The sequence below is a fragment of the Choristoneura fumiferana genome, chromosome 23 (assembly GCF_025370935.1).
Source record: "Choristoneura fumiferana chromosome 23, NRCan_CFum_1, whole genome shotgun sequence".
In the NCBI taxonomy this organism is placed as follows: domain Eukaryota; kingdom Metazoa; phylum Arthropoda; class Insecta; order Lepidoptera; family Tortricidae; genus Choristoneura; species Choristoneura fumiferana.
The window spans coordinates 7,386,635-7,408,864 of record NC_133494.1 but is presented as its reverse complement, the minus strand read 5'-3'; the positions used below and the strand labels follow the sequence as shown (position 1 = coordinate 7,408,864).

At 37.9% G+C, this 22,230-nt stretch overlaps 1 protein-coding gene and 1 pseudogene across 1 annotated transcript in view; both read right to left on the bottom strand.

Moving 5' to 3' along the window:
* LOC141440931 (probable G-protein coupled receptor CG31760) overlaps positions 1 to 22,230 on the bottom strand; it is a 148,897-nt gene that overhangs the window by 95,137 nt on the left and 31,530 nt on the right. The gene's annotated exons all lie outside the window — the stretch shown is intronic.
* LOC141440951 (DNA topoisomerase 3-beta-1-like) lies at positions 7,279 to 18,028 on the bottom strand (annotated as a pseudogene).

The following is a 22,230-nucleotide window of genomic DNA, read 5'->3' as shown; positions in this document are numbered from 1 at the left end:
TTTTAGAGGGGCGGGGGACGCTCGATTTTAATGAAAATTTGCACTTGTTGTTGAATATTTTGCAAACAAATAACTGAATCGAAAAATCGTTTTAGCAGCCCCTAATGGTTTTACCTATCCAAAGATACCCCACACTACAAGGTTGGATGAGAAAAAAAAACATCACCCATCACCTCCACCAAACAAACACCTGGCTCATAATAAATTCTCTAAAGCCACTCGTGTTAGTGACAATACGACCACATTCGTCTGAACGTAGAAATTAACTCTTAAGCGTTGGGGCTGTCAGGGGAGCTCTTCTAAAGCTCCCTTAGGACGCCCTCTTAACACTTGCTAGTTTAGTATTAACCTACTGGGTATCTCATTCACTAATATTGTGTGACAGTTCTTTGAGCACGAGCGGTACTGGGTCATACCAATAAATAACATATGGGATAAGGAATGAGTCTTTAATATGTTAAATTTTTATTCCAAGCTTTTTCGCTGCTTATTGACTGTTACCATAACTAAATTATCCGCACAAAATTTCAAATAAATCTGACCACAAGTAGTGGGTCAAATTTGACCTTAAAGAAACATACATACTAGCAAACACTGCAAGTTAAATAGAAGCTTGTAAATAACCTCACCGTTTTAGATACACAGTCACCGTCTGACACATTTTTTAAATAATTAAGTAACTTCCTTCCCCATATTATTTTACTTGGCGCTCTGACCCATGCAAATTTTTAATCCTATAATCATATATATTTCCTTCAATCAATCTACCTTTAATTGATTCTCGCCGATATAATTATACGTACTAATCTTAGAGCTAAGGCTATTACATTATTATACAACTCATTTTACACGTGTCAATATGATCAAGAATGTTAACGCATTAATTACTTCCTTATACTACTAAAATTAACCTTTCATAAAACAACAAACCTGTCACATTTGCTAAGTGGATCATTAAGAGAGGTAGAGCTAGCACTTATCTTCTCATACTTTTTTTACCCGACTGCCCGAAGAAGGGTTATGTTTTTCGAGCGTATGTATGTATGTAAGTAAGTATGTAGGGAAGCTGTTGTACCTCGGACAGTTTTTCCTTTTTTGATTTTTAGAAAAATAACTAATTATGGAATAAACATCAGATATTAAAATATTTAAAGATACATCATTAGGCTATGTTATTCGATAAAAAACTGAGCGATTCGTTTATTAATTTTGAAACGAAAGGCTCACGAAAAAAAAAGGGAAAAGTGTCCAAGGTACAACACCCCTGATGTACCTTGGACATTCGAGGTTGTACCTTGGACACGTGATTTTTTGTCAAGAAAATATTTAATGTTTATATGTTTTACTTATTTATAAAATCAATGACTATTTACTGGCTATTGGAACACTGCGTATATTATAATAGCAAGCCATACTTAGTTTGCATAACGCAAAAAAGCTCGTAGCGGCTTTTCAACAAAAACTTCATTAAAATAGCATTTAGAAACTTCTCTGACTCAACCTCGAAAAATACACGAAAATAAAAATATATGAAAAAGGATGCACAATTCTGTCTCCTAATTTTACTAATACCTAATTTACTCTGGCCTAAAATCCGTATTCGATTTCGCTGCAGCGATAGGTGTAAAAGGTAAAAAAGCCAATTCATTTCGGCTCGCTAGGGAGACCGGATTGGCACTCGATTAGCGATGCTGTACCTAGCTGACAACGTGCGAATTCAGCGGCTTAGGATTTACCCCGGATTCACAGAGATGTTTATAATCAAACTTAAATATATCTAAAGCATCTCTTACTCGTAGTTAAATAAAAAAACATAGTAGTTAAATAATTTATTTTTGTTTTTATTTTTATTTTATGTAAGTTTTTTAAGTCTAGGATAGTTTTTTTTTAATTTAATGCTTATTATCTATTTTATTATTCTTTTTTTTTTATTCGACTGGATGGCAAACGAGCAAGTGTCTCCAGGGGTATTGTAGACGCATTGCCAACCTAGAGGCCTAAGATGGGATACCTCACGTGCCAGTAATTTCACCGGCTGTCTTACTCTACACACCGAAACACAACAGTGCAAGCACTGCTGCTTCACGGCACGATTAGCGGCAAGATGGTGGTGTCAATAAAACAAAATTATGTCTATACATTTATATTTACTTGTGTTGCTTAGGTGACATCAAAGTCGTGAGCTACAAGTAAGTATTGCGGATCACAGTTACTGCTAGACGACTCACCTCTCATTAATATTTTAGAGCCTTTTAGTAACACTGGTGATGCTACTGTTGGGTGGTTTTGTTTTGATTTTTAGCCCTAATTTTCTTTGTGACTCCCATTTTTCATTTAAATTACGTGGATCATTCTATAAAACAGTACATACTCGTATCCAAATTTGTTAAGAGTTTATAGCATATTTAGAGGAACTGAAAATATCGACTACATATTCTGTATTTTTAATGTGTCACAATACCAGGAACTGGGCGTAACTCCTAAAATATCAAGTTTTTCAAAGCACTGTATAGTTGTTTCCACCACTCTTCTGACGTCTTCGTCTTTCGTTAGGTCCGCAATAACGACTAAAGGTTTGCTTCCTTTTTTTTCGCATTTTTCAGACACTTCTGCTAGTTTGACTGTCTTTCTTCCGACTATGCAAGCTCTGGCGCGCTCACCCGCAAAACTAATACCTAGCTGTGGCTGCTCCTTTTCCTGAACTACCGCCCGTAACTAGAACCACCTTATCTTTAAAACTCATATTTTCGTTTTGGTGTAAAATCAACGACGACGTTGCGCATTTCGCGCTGTGTCTAGAATACTTACAAATCTTATCTATACTTTGACAACTTTCGATGTTTTTTTGTTGTGTTGTGTTCTAGGAATTAAAGCCTCAAGTCTACTTGTATCAAAATGATTGTACGGATATATGAAGAGTAGCAGCTCAAACCGGCATGTGTTGCTATTAAAAATCAGTGAACAAAATCGCATTCTGATCACTCCGTGAGACAAAGTAACTTATTAATTATATTTTTAAAATTTTAGACTTGTGTCAGATATTGGTGCTGGTGACTGTACTCCGTGCACCCGCGCCAGCCAGCGTAGGCTCTGAAATGTATTTATTCAGTTATGATTTTATGATATTTTCTTGGTTTTAAAGCCCGATCAAAAATTATCTAATGTGGAAAAAATCTAGAAGGTTTATTTACCGAAAATAACACGTGTTTATTGGGCCAACCAAAGATAGTACACAATAAAAGAATAATGGGTCGTCATATTATATATACAGCACCAGCAATTTGCACAGAAAACCCTTGTTTTCCGCTCACCTTCAAAATTACCAATCTTATTCACCGAACCCATATATTTTCCCGAAGATCTTGTTGGCATTTAGATAAGGAAACACAAGAATGGTCTTGATAAGGCTAGCTGACGAGTAAAATGGGGCCTAAAGATAAATCCTGAAAAGATAAACCTGTAGGTATCTACTTAGTGTTATCTGTGGAGCCATTATACCAGCCCGCATGAAGATTTTAGCTGATAAAATGCTGGAAACTTAATTGAATCCAACTTTAATTTATCATTCGTGAGGACGTTAAACGCCGCTTCGACGGAGCCGTTGAGTGCGGTCTAGTTCAGAATGAGTTTGCTCGGCACTGCAATGTGTAACTACGTAGCTACGAGTGGCTACTTGACGATAGGAACGTCTAAACATCTATATTGCGAAGATCAAAAAGTTGGTAATTTAACATAACTATAGTACATTATATGCCGAGATATTGCAGATAGGTACGCACTAACTTGTTGGCATTGGAATTGTTTGAGTTAAGCGTTTATACATTACCTAAAGTGGTCTATCTCTTTGAACTACATCCATTCACAATCCAGCTGCGTTTCTGTAATAGGTGTTTTATAATATTTAACACGTTACGTTACATTTGTCTTAATGATGTGATATGTCAAAATATCACCAAGCAAAAGGTCTCACAGGGAACGGAACGTTCAACTCTAGCTTTGTCAACAGAAGCTTTGATATGATTATTATTTTCTGTCTAAGTTGGTTTCAACCGCTAATGTAAATACAGCAAAGCGTACAACGCTATAGCGAATCCACTCAAATAATTTCTACATTGCATATGAATTAGTTCAAAATTATCACTGCGTCTAAGATGCTCTAGCGGTTAAAGGGTTAATGTATTCACCTACAGCGTTAACTTTGAAACGTCTAAGCACCAACCATTAAGCATGCCGCATGCATGTGATAACGTAGAAGTGCCTGCGGGGCTTTTTTATATAAGAGGGGGCAAACGAGCAGACAGGTCACCTGATGGAGAGCGATCACCGTCGCCCGTGGACACCCCTAACACGAGGGGAATCACAGGTATTGCCGACCCTTTTAGGAATTGGTAGGCTCGTTTTTTAAAGATCCCTAAAGTTGTAACGCTCCGGGAATGTTGCCGCAATAAGCGGATTCCAGATCTTCGTCGTGCGAGGAAAGAAGTTTCGCTTAAAACGCACGGTGCTAGACTGCCAATCATCAAGATACCTACTGGACTGGACACTTTTGTTCCGAATTCAAAACTTACCGCTTCGTTGGAATTTTTTACTTTCTGGTGACTTTTTAAAGATGTAATCACGACTGTACGTATCATTTTTGAGTAAGAGTTTTAAATGTTATTATTATATTTGTTTCTTAATAATCGGATTGTATTTAAAAAAAAATGTGTTTGTTTTGTAAACAAGTAGGTATATGTGGTTTTATTCTTATGTTACATTTAAATCATGTTCTCGCTGCTGAGGTGAAAAATTGTATGTGTCACACGAGACCAAGGTTTTTTTTTACCCGACTGCCCAAAGGAGGGTTATGTTTTTCGAGCGTATGTATGTATGTATGTGGGTATGTATGTCCATTTCTTTGGTCCTCGCTGCAGCCTAAACGGCTAGACGGATTTTAACATATGAGGTATCATTGGATTCGTCATAACTGTCGGAGTGACATAGGCTATATAAAATTTCAATATGGCGTCTGCAAAAAAAATGCCGGAGGAATGAAAAAAAAATTGTATTGTAACAATATGGGTATCTAATGAAAGCTAAATAATTAGCCCATTTTAAATATATATGGGTTTAATTGCATCTTGTGTGTTTGAATCCCTTGCTGCTCTCAGGATTCTAACCTGGAATCACTCGCTACGCTCGTGATTCAATTATAGAATCATTCGCTTACTCGTGATTCAAAATCAACACTGGCAACATAAAACAACTTTGCTCTCTTGTTGCACAAATAACTAATGTGGTGGGCCAAATTTTGTGCTGCTGTGCACGCACACATACACAGACACAACACATGCAAACTTTTGCATTCAAAATATAAGTAGNAAGGAAATAAGTTAAACAATCAACTGTTAAGAACACAATTGTACTATTCAATGGAAAAAATCAATTGTGTAAACAAAGCAATTTTTCACGATTACTCCGTAGTTACTTGCATTTGAACGCCAATCCCGATCATATTCACATCTCAATGAGCTCACCACTGTTTTTAACAATCATTTTATCATTAAATAATCGTGTAAATATGTTTATTTTATAGAATTAATTGGAAGACGAAAATCCGTTATATTTTGTCAAATTGACATGATAATTTTTTCTCACCGAAGTTGGTCTATGGTCGGTCTAGTCTCTGGAAATTTAGTGCTGTACCAACAAAATTAATTATTTGACTGAACCAACCTTACCTACGCGATAATTATGGCTGGCTCTGCAAATTATTTTTTCGTAGATATTAATTATTTGTGTTAAGTTAACTATTTAATGAAGGTTTATAAAGGTTTCTAATCCTATCCTACTATCCTACTTCCTACTATATCCTACTAATCCTACTAATATTATAAATGTGAAAGTTTGTGAGTGAGTGAGTGAATATGTTTGTTACTTCTTCACGCTGAAACGGCTGGACGGATTTGGATGAAATTTGGCGAAAAGTTAGATAACCTGGATTACAACATAGGATACTTTTATACCGATATTCCCATGGGATAGGGATAAAATCTTGAAATAACAACCGCTCAGCTTAGAGTCATGAAAATTGGTATGTAGATAGTTTGACATCTGGAATAAAACATAGCCTACTTTTTATTTCGATATCCCACGAGATAGGGATAACTTTCGAACTAATAACCGCTGGCTTAGAGTCATGAAATTTGACCATGATTGTTTTTTAATGTAATGTCAATGAAAACAACGATTTAATTTTCGGGAATTCCCACGGCAATTTTTAAAATCCCGGTATTTCAGCTGCTGGACCTAATGATTTACGTGTGCGAAGCCGCGGTAAACACTAGTTGGACGATAAATAGTATTTTAGTAGAAATTATGTAGTTTCTATTTACTAGTATCATATTTACTGTGGAGTCCATTGTTGGACCAAAAAATCATTTTGAATCACTTCCCTGTGTCTACTCTCATTTCCCTGTCTTATGTAAATTTAAAAATGCCTCTTCTAAATTATATCGAAAATACAAACTGAGACATGGATGCACAGAAAAACCAGAAAAAGAGACCAGGGCTGGGAATCGAACCTAGGTCCTCAGCAATCCGTACTGCGTACTATAACCCCTACACCACCGTTGGACAGGAGTCAGATACAAATTTCTCTATGCACACATATCTCAGGTTGGCTTTTTCTACTACGCTACTTAAGCAGCAAAAAAATCTAAATTAATCCATATTTTAACTGACCTTTAAATTCTAAAATACTCATCATAAACCTGGGAAAATATACGACAAAAAATATAAGTGGATATTACATGTTTCACCATTTTAAAAATTCTACCCTTAAGGGGTATAAAAGGGGAGTGTAAGTTTTGAACATGAAGTGTAAGTTTGTATGGAAGAAACGTTAGGTATATATTTGAAGATATAATTCTAAAACTTCTTGAAAATGCTATTAAACATTTTAAGTTAAAAGGGACATGGAAACATTGTGAATGACTCTTAACAGGACTAAGAGAATACGTGATTCGCCATTTTTAAAAATTAAACTTAGGGATTACATTAAATAATGAAATATGAGTAAAATTCAAAATAATTATTTACTGCTGATTGAAGTATCTTAAAGAGCTTTCACATCACTAGAGCCAACGTCAGTCAGTCAGTCAGCCAGTCGTCAGTCAAGTGTCAATGTAGTCACCACATTGTTTTACACAATTGGATTTTTTCCATTGAATAGTACCGTACACATAAATTTCTGCCGATAACAGTTTTATGTTTCTCATCACTCAATTAAACTTTTTTTAAAACAATTTCCTAGAAGCTAAGAATAACTCTGAAATAACAACCGGTATTTTATCGATTAAAAAGTTATATTTTGCTGTTACAAATGTATTAAAAAATGTACACATGCATATCTCTGTCTACAATACAGTTTTAGTTTGATTGATATTATCGGATATGGTAGGACCTACCAAGTAGGTAGTGTGTTATAGTGTTGAATGAATTTAATGGCATTAGTTCCTGATTTTTGAAGCATTACTTGTTTTGCGAAGGTAATAAAAAAAATACTAATTTTATCCATGCAACTGTATACCGGTAATGCTTTTAATCCGGTACACTTACTTGGATCCATCCAAGTATACGTATTATATGATAGGATAGAAGACATGGCTACTCTCGACTCAGAGAAGTAGTTAAATCCAGCTGCGATATCGGAACCGACTTTTTTACGGTTACTTTTATGCGGTTCTTTTGTGCGATCATGTCTATGGCAAAGGTTAAATAATTTCGCTGCGATCCGACTTTGTCCGAATCGGTGCGGTACCGAGACCGAGGTACTAAACCACCGATTCTTCATAATGACTCTTGAATCTGTGAGTCACTTCGGATTTAAATAGTATCGGCGTATCGAACTTATCAGATCCGATGTTATTGAACGAAAGCAAAGTGAGTGCCTAATCGCCAATCGCGAGCTGTTCGATAAGATTTAAAAGGAACCATTGAGGGATTGTAGGACGTCCATCAACGAGATGAGCGGATGGCCTCGTTAAAGCCGCGGGTTCACGGTGGATGCAGGCCGTTTCCAATCAAAGCAACTGGGGGTATATGGGGGAGGCCTATGTCCAACAATGAACGTCCTATCGCTGATATGATGATGATGATGATGATAATGATGAAAAAGGGATTCATTTGAATCTTCAGATCAGGTTTTACCCGTCACTACAAGATACGTACACAGATGTAGTGAATAACGTATTTCCATCGGGAAAAGTCGGATCTCAATCAGAATACGACGGTACCCGAATTTTCTATCAATTATTGTATTTAAATGAGTGACATTTCATATCCACTAATATATAACTTTATGATTCAGTGTCAAATGTCAAAATGAAAAATGTACGGCTGTACGATAGGTACAGTCAGCAACAAAGATATGAATACAGCAAAAGTGCCAAAATTATGTATACAGGACTTTATTGCCTGAACATTAAGGCCGTGTATACATATTTTTGGCACTTTGGCTGTATTCATTTTTTTTGTTGCTGACTGTACTGGAGCTAAATAATAAAAATACGAACTTTCCCGATAATATTCGATGGAAAACCGTTACGCACTAAATCAGGGGCGTATTTACCCCAGGGCAGAGGGGGGCATGACCCGGGGCGGGGAAGCCACCCATTGCACTTTATTTTTCTTAAATGAAATAGGTACCTTATGGGGCAACAAAACTGGTCCGGGGCGCCAAATCTTTAAATACGTCTATGTACAATCGCCATCTGATATCTCGGAGCGGCCAAGGCGATCAAAAACATCGAATCATGAACTCTAAAACCCTAACAATAGAGCGCATGTTCCGATACTTTTGACCACCTTGACGCGCCTCGGCGACTGTACTACATCTGTAGCCGACGGAAGGTATGACAACTCATGTGTTAGACGAAATAGGCGGCGAGCTGCGCCATCTTGTCCTTGGGCTGTTTGTTGCGGTGTTTGTTGCCGCGCGAGCGCCCCCGCGGCCGCGGCTCGCCGGCGCGCGCGCCGCCACCGCGCGGTGCTTCTCCAACTGCCGACAGACATCAAATCAAAAATTATACACGCATGAAAAGCACACTTTTTTATTTTTAATCCCTTTTTTAAATCCCTAGACAGTTTTTAACGGCTATTACTATTACAACTGAGTCAAAACATCTATCTAGGGATAGTGAGTATCCCAAGACTTTAATTTCGAAGATGATGATAAACCTGGTGAGTGGCGTGGATTTAGTATGACATCAGATACAAAACCATTGCCATACTTAAAATCACTGACGCCTTGAAAATAAAAATTTAGGCAACCCGACGGGAATCGCTGACAGAATATTTTCGAAAAATAAAATAAATCGCGCACGCCGCGCACTGCTGCCGCACGCCGCCAGCTCTTAACAGTCGTGTCGCTACCTGCGCGCTGAAGGCCGGCTCGCAGTACAGGCAGCCTGTCATCTCCGTCAGCGCGGCCGGTAGCGGCGTGCGCTCGGGCCGGTACTCCGCGGTCACAAGCTGCGCGCCGCACGCCGCGCACTGTTGCCGCACACCGACACCCGGATCGCGTCGTCGAACACGTTTATGATCACGTCACATCTGTAATAGGGTATTATTATTATGTATGGAACACAAATTTTCTCGTAAGCTGTTTTCCCACCAGAGATGTGCGAGGAATTCGTTTCTCATGATGCGTTTCAACCAGCTCTATATTCTATTTGTTCTAACATGATTTTTGAATCAATTTGAATCAATGTTGTTTCAATAGGCCGTAATTGTTAGAGGTCCTCACTTTATCGGTAAAAATAAAAGCGGTAAAATAAACGAACTTATAATAATAAGTCAGTAAGTAATTTGCAAGATTTTTCGTCCAAGTGCTGAATAAATTATATTTTAAAATTCAATTAAGACTTTCAGTTCGATAGCGTAACGCTTCAACCAACAAATCTGCTATTGCCACTTTTAGCACTAGGTACATGCAAAAGTATCGATAGTTTGTGTAACAGTAGAAGGGACTCTAGTTCCGTCAGTATGGCATCTGTCATTGTCATTTGTGACAGATGTCACACACATTAGAAGTACAGACAAGGAAATTAATTTACGTCCCAGGGTGGAACCTTTTCATAATAATTATTGTCACGATTACTTTTGTCATATAGTATGACATTAGTAGCACAAACGTTCCACCCTATAGCAACACAACACTGCTGATGCGAACAAACAAATAATCACTCTGTATAGACAATACGACGTCATTTCACGTCATCCGCACCAAAAGTTCGCTCCCTGGCCCCTGTACAGTCAAGTACAAACATAAAGTGGTAGTGCCCTGGTCGTGGTCGTACCTGTTGCAAGCTAGTTTCCACTTGGGGGCGGCAGGGTCGAGCACTAACACGCCCGCCTCGCACTCGACGCACCCCGACACGCCGGTCGAGTTGACCCCGTACGAGCAAGTCGGGTGCGTGCACGAATTGCAGCCAAAGCCTTTCTTCATGTCCCTGCGAAAACAATTGTTTGAATAATTAGTTGTTTAAAAAAAAGCGACCCGGCAGTCAGACCTACACGGCGATGACGGGATGAAATGGACTACTTGAAGGACTGGCCCTTGTATGCAGTGGACAGGGAACAGTGGAAGTATAGGGGAGAGGCCTTCAGCAGTAGGGCAGAATAGGCTAATAATAATAATTAGCTGTTGAAAAACACTTCGTCAGTGAAAAATTCGCTTATAACTATCGGGAATTATGCAATCTTCCGAGACAAAAACTAATAACATTTTATGACTAGAATCTATTCTTATAAATTACTATATCCCATTTTTTAGCACTCCTGAACCCTAATGGTTTTGCCATGTCCGTCTGCTAGAGACTATTACTGCCACAAAGCTGACATTATGCATGGATTTAGTCTGATCTAAATCCGTCCAGCTTTTTTAGCGTGTAAAAGTAACAAACATACACACACACGCATAAAATTCTTTATTTATTTTGTATTTATTCTATTTTAGCAAGACTACCTGAACGGTGGATGATTGTAGCAATACGGGCAGAGCGGGAAGCTCTTGCCCTTAGTCCCGGTAGACCAGGAGAGCAGTTCGAAGTCGTCCAGCGGACACTTGAGCTCGCGGTAGATGCGGACGGTGCCGTTCTGGGGCAGACCGTACGTGTCGTCGCAGTGAGAGCAGTGGAGACGCGTCGGTTTCGCCTGATTAATAAAAATAGGGGATCATGACTTTTCACCGAAAATATATTTTTGCTAATGTTTCATTTCTCAACTGTTCATTTCATGGGACGAACTTTTTTTTGTTTCATTGCACAGAACATCCTGTAAGAAGCAGTTAGGTTTAGTTTCGATATTTTGGCTAAATGTACATAAAACTGTAGAATAGCCATAAAACTAGTTACTAGGTGACACGGCAAGGATAGGTTAGTGTTAGCACATTATGTGCAGTATTTTTCTGTTTTTTTCATATCTATCTTTAAGTATTGAACAGTTTAAAAAAAACATTCGGCCATATGACACAGTTGAGAAATGAAATGATTAATTGGGAAAATATGTTTGGCGAAAAATAGAGAACCAAAAATAATAGGATACTTACATTGAGGATAGTTTCAATTTTTCATTGTATACTGCACAAATATCGAGCGAAATGTAAGTTTATGACCGCAATAGGAGACAACACAAGCATACGTTTATGTTGTGTTTAAATATGTGAGAAACTCATGGCATACATGTGTAAAAATGGTGCAGATGCTTACTCATATCAATGGTAAACAGCTTGACTCACTTTAAATTATTATGAAAAAAATAGTATAAAAAATATCTGGCAGTCAATAAGACTCACCTGAATATATCTCATGTATCTCCTGCACTTGCCGCATCTCGACAAAGCTTTCCCGCTAGCCTTTAGAGACGAGAAATTAACTTCGAACAGCTGATCCATGCCCTCTATAGAACGGACAAAGTACTGGAACTTTCTGCGGAATATCTCTGTCGTGTGGGAGAGGACCGCTTCGTAGTCCGCTCGGCCGATGGCGATGAGATTCAGTTGCTCTTCTACTGCAGAACGCATCGTTGGTAGGACCAGTTCTGGATCAATCTAGAAGAACACGCGATTTTTAGATCATTATATCAGCCTTAGGACGTCTACATTGGACATAGGCCTCCCCCATGGACCTTTAGTTGCTTCGGTTGGAAGCGGCCTGAATCCACCCGCGGCTTTAACCAGGTCAACCTTCCATCTTGTTTGCTTGCCGATCCGTTGTCTCCATTCGAGAACTTGTCGGTCCCAACGGCTATCTGTTCTCCGTGCTTTATGGCCTGCCCTGCCCATTGCCACTTCAACGAGGGAGATTGTTAGATAAACGAAAAAATTACGTGAAGTACGTTTAGTTCTGACCTAAGTCATAATTTAATACACACTAACGTATGTATTATGGAAAATCGACTATTAAGAATCCAATTCGGTTCTTTAGACCGGAGTGCTAGACTCTACCTGTACGCAAGTTATGTTTTCTTGTGAGGCACACATACCGTGCACCATGGTATATACGCCTTCAATGTGCGTGTTTGAGTAAAATTTGTCTTATCTTCTATATTAATTTGCGAGAGAAGCTCACTTGTCGTTCCGTCTTATTCCCATTAGGTCAGCTAGAAAGAAATGCACTAAAATACTAAACATTGTGTGTGTACTCTATAAATTATTGCGTCGGTGATACTGCAAAACCGCGTAAATAGCATTTTCGATGAGGTCTAATTTTCACTGTCAGAACAGTACAATGTCAAGTACTGTTAGTACAGTGGAAATTATACCTTATGGAAAAAGCTAATTACGCGGTATTGCAGTATCACCGACGATTGGCTTTGGCTAGTCACACCTTCTGATATCCGTGCACAAGCACAATACCCAGATTAGTGGGCACCAGTCTTCGTCCACTGCCGACCGTCACGTAGTTCCTCTGACAGATGTTGTTTATGTGCACTGGGATGGACGCATCGGTGCCGATACCGTGCTTTTCCATCAAAGTGATCACCTGAGAATCGAACACAACTAGTATTGTAAACAAATAATCGATAATTTATTGAATCAGGCGGTACTTTGCGGAGGTCCATATCAATGAACTGTGAACAATAATATTTTGCTCACCCGCGACCTAAGCAGACAGTAATGGTTTATAGTTCATTAAACAATCGATAGACTGATATGCGCCAGATAAAGCCGTGGTGACCTAATAGTTTGACCTATGGCCTCATAAGCACAGGACTCTTGAGTTTTTCGAAATCACATTTGAAATTTTATAAAGCCTTTGTGTTTTGTAGTATCTGGCCATGGTTTTTTTACGGATCAGTGCCTCTAGCGCGTGTTATCCTAGTACGATATCCGCTGTCTTCTTCTCGCACTGCACTAAATATTTTCTCAGGACTTTAGAGACAATAAATAAATAAATATCAGGGACACATGACACCAATTGACCTGGTCCCAACTAATCAATGCTTGTACTATGGACATTAGGCAACGGATTCGAAACCCGGAACCTTTTGTTCATTTTTATTCCACTGGATGGAAAACGAGCAAGTGGGTCTCCGGATTGTAAGAGGTCACCACCGCCCATAAACATCTGCAACACCAGGGATATTGCAGATGCGTTGCCAACTTAGAGGCCTAAGATGGGATACCTCAAGTGCCAATAATTTCACCGGCTGTCTTACTCTCCACGCCGAAACACAACAGTGCAAGCACTGCTGCTTCACGGCAGGATTAGCGAGCAAGATGGTGGTAGCAATCCGGGCGGACCTTGCACAAGGTCCTACCACCTGCAAAATCTTAAGCTTCGTAGTCAAGTTCTCTAACCACGTGGCCATCCGGTCGTAGCAACGTACAATATAGCACTTTAATGTCGCACTTCTCACTAGATTATTCCAAAGCAGTGCCAGTGCCAAGTTTGGGATGTGGGTAGCTTACTCACTTCAGATTCAGTAAGATAGTCGGGCGGAGAAGTCTGGCACTCCACCAGCCTGTGGTCGTGGGCTCGCAGCATATCGTCGACTGCCAACAAAGGCACGAACTCGTCTTTCCCAAAGGCCTGAAAAAAGTAGATGTAGACTTTACTATTCTAGTTTTGTCAGTCATTTAAGGGCACATGAACGGGCAAGCAACCTTAGCCCTCTCGCCCAATAGTTTTAGCAGTCGCTGGAGCCGAAATCGGCCAGGAGCTATATATATTTATCAGGAACTAGGAAGTATTGAAGCTGTGGTGGCCTAGTGGCAAACCACTAGCCATAGGTCAAAACCTATGGCCTCTCAAGCAGAGAATCGTGGTTTCAAATCCGGCGTCGCACCTCTGGGTTTTTCGAAATTCATGGCGAAATAACATCTGAAATTTACCACGAGTTTTACAGTGAAGGCCCGGAAAACATCGTCAGTGAAAACAAACCTGCACAAATCTGCGAAGCATTTCAATGATGTGGGTGAAGTTCCCAATCCACACTGGGTCTCTCACATTTTGAGAGGATGTGCCTAGCAGTGGACGTATGTAGGAGGGGATGCTGATGAACTAACCTGCCAGTGCATGACCTCCGTATATCCAGCATCAACGAGGGTATTCCCGGTATAAGTGAATGTCTCAGTGCCGATCTTGAACGTGATAGATGTGGAGAGATACTTGCAGTCCCGTGACAGAGTGGCGATGAAGTGACGCGTCACGTAGTCGTAGATACGCCACATGTCGCCTTCTAGCTCCGACTCCGCTGGGGGCAAAGAGAGCTGGTTAGGAAACCAAGAAGAATTCTCTACCCCCCTCCCGTTTTAACTTTAAGGATTGATTCTAATACGTTTTAAACCAGAATACTTAATTCCTGAGAGCTGCACATTCCTTGAAGCCCCCCTTCTTAATCCAGAAATAAAAGCTGCAGTCTCAGAACCAGTTTTTAAAAGGGACAGAGCAATTTAACAACCGAAACGACGTGGGTCAAGCAAGCAGCAGGCTGCCTAAGGAGAGCACTTGTCATATTAATTATGCAAAAAGAGAACAAGGAAGTGACAAAAATTATAAGTGATGCCAGGCGCATGGTATGCGATATTTTCTATAGTGAACCAGTATCACGTCGCAGTCTTTTACAGTTCGCTCTAAACAAACCAACAAAAGATATAGTGTGTCCAGTAGCAGTAGGAAAATATATTTTTGGTGACAATTTAAATGAAGCAAAAAAGCTGGAAAAGCTAAATAGAACAAGAACTGGCACTGAGAAAAAAACCCGGCCTCAAAATGTGAAGCTCACGGTCAAGCCTGTGATTTTAAACATCTGACACATTATTGAAGTTATTTGTCATAACAAACCAAAAAATAAACCAAAAAGTGGTCTTTGAACTGAATAGTCTATATTTAATTTCGTCAAGGGTACGGTATACTCGAACGAAATGCACATCAAACTGAAGAGCGTAAAAAATTTGTCAATCCGAGTCGACAACTCTCAAGCTGTAAATGTACTTACAGGCTGCTCGCATAGGCGTGATGGGCGGATGGTCACACCGGCGTCGTGGCTTTCTTAGGCTGTTGATCCGTTGGCTACAAGCGCACGTACTTCGGCGCCCCATTTCGACGAGCTTTGTTGCTGGCGGAGAGTGCCCCTGAACATAATAATTGATTATGTTTACAGTCACACTATCTTTAGCTCTCAAAATTTACCAAAAATGGGCAAGAATATATTTAACAGTTTTTACAAGCTTTTTGTTAATGGACCAAGAGCCAACAACAGAATTTATTGTATAAATGCTGAAAGTTTTTTTTTATATATGGAACTAAGAAGAACGATCTCCAACTATAAAGTTCGAATATTAGAGACTGATAAATATCATGTATTAACAAAAAAAAAAGTCATAAAATTTTGCTTCAAATTCGTTATAGTATACAATTCAATTTTTATATAGTTTATTCGGAATGATGAAATCACTTTCTTCATAGCCAGACACTTTGTAGGGTTGTAACTTGTAACCAAACCCCCTGCCAGACACACTTAAATTATGTTCAATAGACACCTGAGAAAATACAGTAGCAAAGTTTTTTAACTTGGTATGGAAATAGTTTGACACCCAAGGAAAGACAGAATAATTTGTATCTATCCCAGAAACTTGCATAGATTTCACGGACCCATGATAAACGAATTCTTAAAAGACCAGACCAAAGTCTTCAGAAAAAGCTGCAATGTGGCGTTAGAGCTTTGAGGACACAGATACAGGATACAGAGAACATAGGTGCTATTGCACATAATATTTGATACAAATATATGGGTTGTCAGTGTTGTGGACATGACAGCTTTTCTAAAACCTAAGGTAATACATATTTTATGTTTTTTTTTTAAGAAATCAGTTTGTAGCAGTTTCACTTACTAAAACATTGTAATAATGTACCATCAGCCAAATATGTGGTCTACCACTCTAAAGTTGATAATCGTTTGCATTTCATAAAACAATAACGCCAATAGACGTATCTGTTGAAAGTTCGACTTTAGCAACATATTCATTTGATAGGAACTTGTTTAAAAATTGATAGACCACTTATTTGGTTGATGGAACATAATGTTCTTAAAAACTTACATTAAATCAAAGTTTTCCGAATAGCTCGTGGTTTCTGTACGCGGATATGAAATGTAACCTTGTGTATACAGACGCTCAGCCACCTGAAATGAAATAAATTACTATTATCTACAATAGTATTGTGCTTTTACCAATAAATTGGAACAAATGGGTCTTTTCCAATGAAATCATGATGTGAACTTAAAATTAAAAATTACCACAGGATAGAGAACAAACCTAGTTTACCGTGGTGTCATACATTAAAACTAACCTGCATAGCTTGATGCGGCGACATACCCAAACCAGCACTAGCTACTCTCATTAGCTCGACAGTGTTCAGAGCAGTTGGTCGAGCCTTGATTTTCTCTTTAGCCTGGACAGCTATCACTCTGTTGACAGAATTAACATTAATTATTAAGATATATTTTTAATGACTGCTTGTTTATTATACAGAGGAAATTTTCTTGTAATTGACTAATAATAGTCTGTCAACTAAAAATCGCCATCACTACACATGTTTAGTGTGTGGTCCCAAAATTTTAATTGATTTCAGTTTATGACATTATTCTTAGATTTTCATAACTCACGGAAAGCCGTGATTGAAACACTTCAGAGCCCGACCCAATTGTCAACTTTATTTATGTTAAATGTATAACTTACTGAGCTTCTTTAATCTCCTTAATGCCCGACAGAAACATGTTAGCAATGTCCTTATCAAAGCTCCTCACTCTCTTCCACTCTAATGGCAACTCTCGACCTTCAGAAGTAGAGGCAGTTACTCGTAGCACCCAATAGGTCTCTGGTTTAAAAGTCTGGATCTCATCGTGGCGTTGAACACAGAATCCGAGAGTGGGTGTCTGACATGGACCATAGGAAATGAGTGTTGCATCTAAGTCACCATATCTACCTGCGAGTGTGAAAACAGTAATTTCATTATTTCTAGTGGACGCTTCAATATAAAAAATATATTATTTTAGGCTATAACAGCACTTATGAATGTCAAAAAAAAACCTACACCGGTTCGGAAAAACCTCTGTTGAGAAGAATCTGGCAAGAAACTCAACGAGAACCTGTCATGTTAAGGTTTGTTAGAATAATTGTGTTTTTGTTTTTTAACATTTATTTATAATAACAAAAATAAATTTATTAATTGTAAGGTAATTTTTTACACTAAAAAAAATGAGTAGTTTTTAGCCACAAACTTTGTGGCTAAACTTCATAGATATCATTCTTCAAATAGAAAATGCTTTTGTTTGTAACACACCTTGAAAGTATTTGTTTGAAACCTAGTAAACGCACACCCAATACGTAATCTAACTCCTGCCTTGCATCAACACTACGGGATTCATTTTCGTTAGGTCGAACTAGACTTAACATAGCTGCTTTGATATCCTTTTCAGTGATGGCTGAGAATCGAGCTCTGTATGTCACTTGCGGGGAACACACATCACCTTTCATGTATGCTTGAACAAAGACATCACCTAAAAAAGAAATCCTTAATTAACCTAAGTCTACCTACAGTACTGAATCTGCAAATAACACATTTGCTACTTTCGATAGGTACTGTACATTGTCACAGTTAAACTGCAGTTTAATGGTTTTTTTTTTTTTCGTTAGAATCTATTAACTATTAAGAGAGAAGAGACCCACGAAAGGTTGGGGGTAAGATTTGTAATTGACACGTAAAATTTTGAAAGGAATATCAAAATTAAAGACTTAAAATAATTGCTACGTTATTGTTCTTAATAGATTTAAAAGGGGCGCGCACAGATTTCACTCTTTTTTTTGTTACAGCGATTTTAAGCAAACTCGGCAGTAGAATTCGTCATATCGGGAACGACATTAATTTTATTTTTTTAAATAGAAACGCTCTTAAAAACAATAGTTAATTATTATTTCTTACAGTGTTTCACTATATTTAACTAAGTACAAAAGAAAATTATGTAAAAATATGAGCATATTTCCATAAAAAATTAAACTGAAAATCAAAATGATCATATGTACGAGATTTCAAACATGAAAATTACTATTACTAGAGAATATGAATGACTTGAAAAGTAAACGTGGTTAGAATTATAACAAGAACTTTATTCTTTTTGTCTGTAAGAATTTACCCGTTTAAAAATATTAAAAATTACTAATAAAAAACAAATAAAAGTGGTGTTCCCGAAAATGATGTAGTGTTCCCGGAATGACTTAATGCGTTCACTGAATTATGTAGTCGGGAATTTGTTACTGGTAAAGGTGTTTTTTTTAAGTAATTAACGCTAAATTATATTTTTATAATATTTAATCAGTCCTTGTAGTAGTCAAAGTCAAAGTCAAAGTCAAAATATCTTTATTCAATTTAGGCTATAACAAGCACTTATGAATGTCAAAAAAAATCTACCACCGGTTCGGAAAAACCTCTGCTGAGAAGAATCCGGCAAGAAACTCAACGAGGTATATATATATTTTTTTTAAAACAGATTTACAAATATTATTAAATGATATGTATACATCACAGTATTTAACACAACTTTATTTTTAACACAGTAGGTTCGCTATTTGAAGGGATCGCTAATGCGGATCGGAATTATTTCCAAATATCCCTGTCCATGATATAATCATTAACTTTATAATACGCCTTTGATATTAATGTCTTCTTGACAATAGATCTGAATTTTGTATCCGTTTCATTTATAATATTTTTTGGAATTTTATTATAAAAACGTATGCAATTTCCCAGAAAAGACTTTTTGGTTTTAGCCAGTCTGTAAGATGGAACTTTAAGCTTCCCTGTGTTTCTAGTAGCCTTTGGCTTATCGACGTTAGTGGGAAAATCACATATGTTCTTCCTAACATACATGATTATTTCAAAAACATAAAGCGACGGCAGGGTTAGGATATCTGTTTCCTTAAAAAAAGATCTTAAAGATTCACGCGTCTTCAAATTATAAATTGCTCTAATTGCTCTCTTTTGTAAGATAAAAATGACTCAATGTGCAGCAGATCCCCATAAAAATAGGCCGTACGAAAAAATGCTATTAAAGTAAGCAAAATACACCAACCGTGCCGTCGCCACATCGGTTAGCTGCCGTATTTTCCAAACTGCAAAAGCAGCAGAGCTCAATCTACCCGCGATTGCTGTGACGTGAGGTCCCCACTGTAGTTTAGAATCGAGCGTTATTCCTAAAATACTGTTGATTTTACAAATTCAATAGTTTGACCATTTAACTTTATATTAGAAACTGAATTCGAGCTAGATGAATTTATCAACGAGAATTTAATACATTTAGTTTTCTTAGGATTTAGTAACAAATTATTGGCAGCAAACCATGCGGATATCACGGACAGGGTTTCATTGGGCTCAATGAAGTCGGTATCTTTTCTACTAACCTTGAACAGTAAAGACGTGTCGTCAGCAAACATAACTATACCCGACTTTTGGCTTACCATATAAGTAAGGTCATTTACATAAATAAGATACAGGAATGGGGCAAGAATGGATCCTTGAGGCACTCCCATTTCGACCGTTCCGTTAATCGCTACCTTTTGCTTTCTTTGTGTGAGGTAAGATTTAATGAGTTCTAAAGCGAGGCCACGAATGCCATAAAAATTTAACTTACAATTAAAGTATCATGATCCACACAATCAAAAGCTTTCGAAAGGTCGCAGAATACACCTATAGCGTCATGTGATTCCTCCAAGCTTGCAATATGAATTTAACTAAACTATGACCCGCGTCTGTAGTAGACCTGCCTTTTGTGAATCCGAACTGCTGTGGATGCATGATTTTATGGGTATTAAAATGCGAGATCATTTGCGTCAGCATTATTTTTTCGAATATTTTGCTAAACGCTGATAGGATGGACACAGGACGATAATCAGAGGGATTATCTTTATCACCTGATTTAAAAATAGGAACTACTTTACTATATTTCATCAAATCTGGAAATACGCCTTCATCTATACAGCTATTAAATATAAATGCTAAAGTTGGAGCAACGACATCTAAAATGGAATGTAGAACCTTAACTGAGACGCCCCACAAGTCTTCCGTTTTTTTTACTTTCAATAATCTAAAAGTCTTAATGATGTCACAGGGAGAGACATGCGTGAATTTAAAATTACTTAAGTTTGGAATAGATACATTTTGTTTTAAGAGCGATTCAGCTAACTTTGAGGAAGACGCGAGACATTTTGTCGTTTCGATGGGGATTTTAGAGAAGTAGGTATTAAACTCGTTAGCTACTTTAACCGCGTCCGTTTCTAATACGTTGTTAATCTTTAATGATATAGAGGACTCCGCGTTCTTACGTCGACCGTTTCAGTATTTATAATTTTCCAAACTGTTTTAATTTTATCATCAGAGGACTTAATTTTATTAGTTACATGGGCTGCTTTTGCTTTATTACATATAATTTTGAATAATTTTGAATAATCCCTGACATACTGGTGGAAACGTTCATCAGTGGTACACGATTTCTTATCATAAAGATCATATAAGACGTCCCTACTCCTACGTATTCCGGGTGTAGCCCATTCATTGAATGATAGTTTGTTTCCTATTTTAATACGTTTTTTACTACACGTTTTATCGTATTCCTCGCATACAGTATTTAACAATATCTTGAAATTTTCGTTTGGATTTTTAGTATTTACTTTTAAATTGTTTACTTTTTGCGCGATGTTTGTTTTGAGACGGTCAAGTCTTTGTTTGTTCAACGGCCTAATTTCTATGGTTTGATTAACACCGCCCCTAGCCCGAGGTAACTTCACTGTTTGAGCTTTGTGATCCGATCGTACTCCACTGATAACAGCTTTTTCTAAATACTTACAAGTTAACCAAATGTTGTCAATACATGTGGCCGAAGTGGTTGTGACTCTGGTGGGTTCATTAAATAAGAAATTTAAATTAAAAGATTTTAAAACAGAAATAAACTGGTCTTTTTCAACGGATTGTGATAAAATATCGATATTAAAGTCCCCGCAGACCACCAGCGCTTTATTACGTTTTACTGATTTCCTTAGAACATCTTCCATAGTATTTATAAACAAAGGAATACTCGAGTTTGGTGGTCTATATATACATAAAATTAAATACTGTTCCGTTTCCGCAGAAGCGATCTCGCATACACGTTCAACAGAAAGGCTGGACAGGTCTTTGCGTTCTTTGAACTTTAAACCATTTTTCACTAATATGAGAGACCCGCCACCTGCTGCAGATTCTCTGCAGAAGGCGCTGGCTATTGCATAATTATGTACATTAAATTGCATTGAATCTTTTTTTAGCCAGGTTTCTGTTAAGCAGATAATATCTAAGTTTAACTTTTCAGAGAGTAATTCTAAATCTAATATTTTGCCAGTGAAGCGATTTATATTTTGATGTAGAAATGATAGACTACTTTGCTTCTCTATTGTCGGTGTAGGTAGTTTAAAGACACATTCGCGCTTGAAGGTGTCGTCCTAACAGGGCCGGGGGGGGGGGGTGATTTCCGAATACGGAATTAATATAACATGCTAAGGATTTAGCAAGCTTGTCGGGGGGCAGTCGGTAGTCACTAATAACATTATTAGTGTCAAAAATAAAACGTCACTATGACGGCTCGTCCATCTTAACAATAATTTGTTTAAACGATATAAATGATTATTGGATTTTCTCCCCTCTTAAAATACAGAACCGC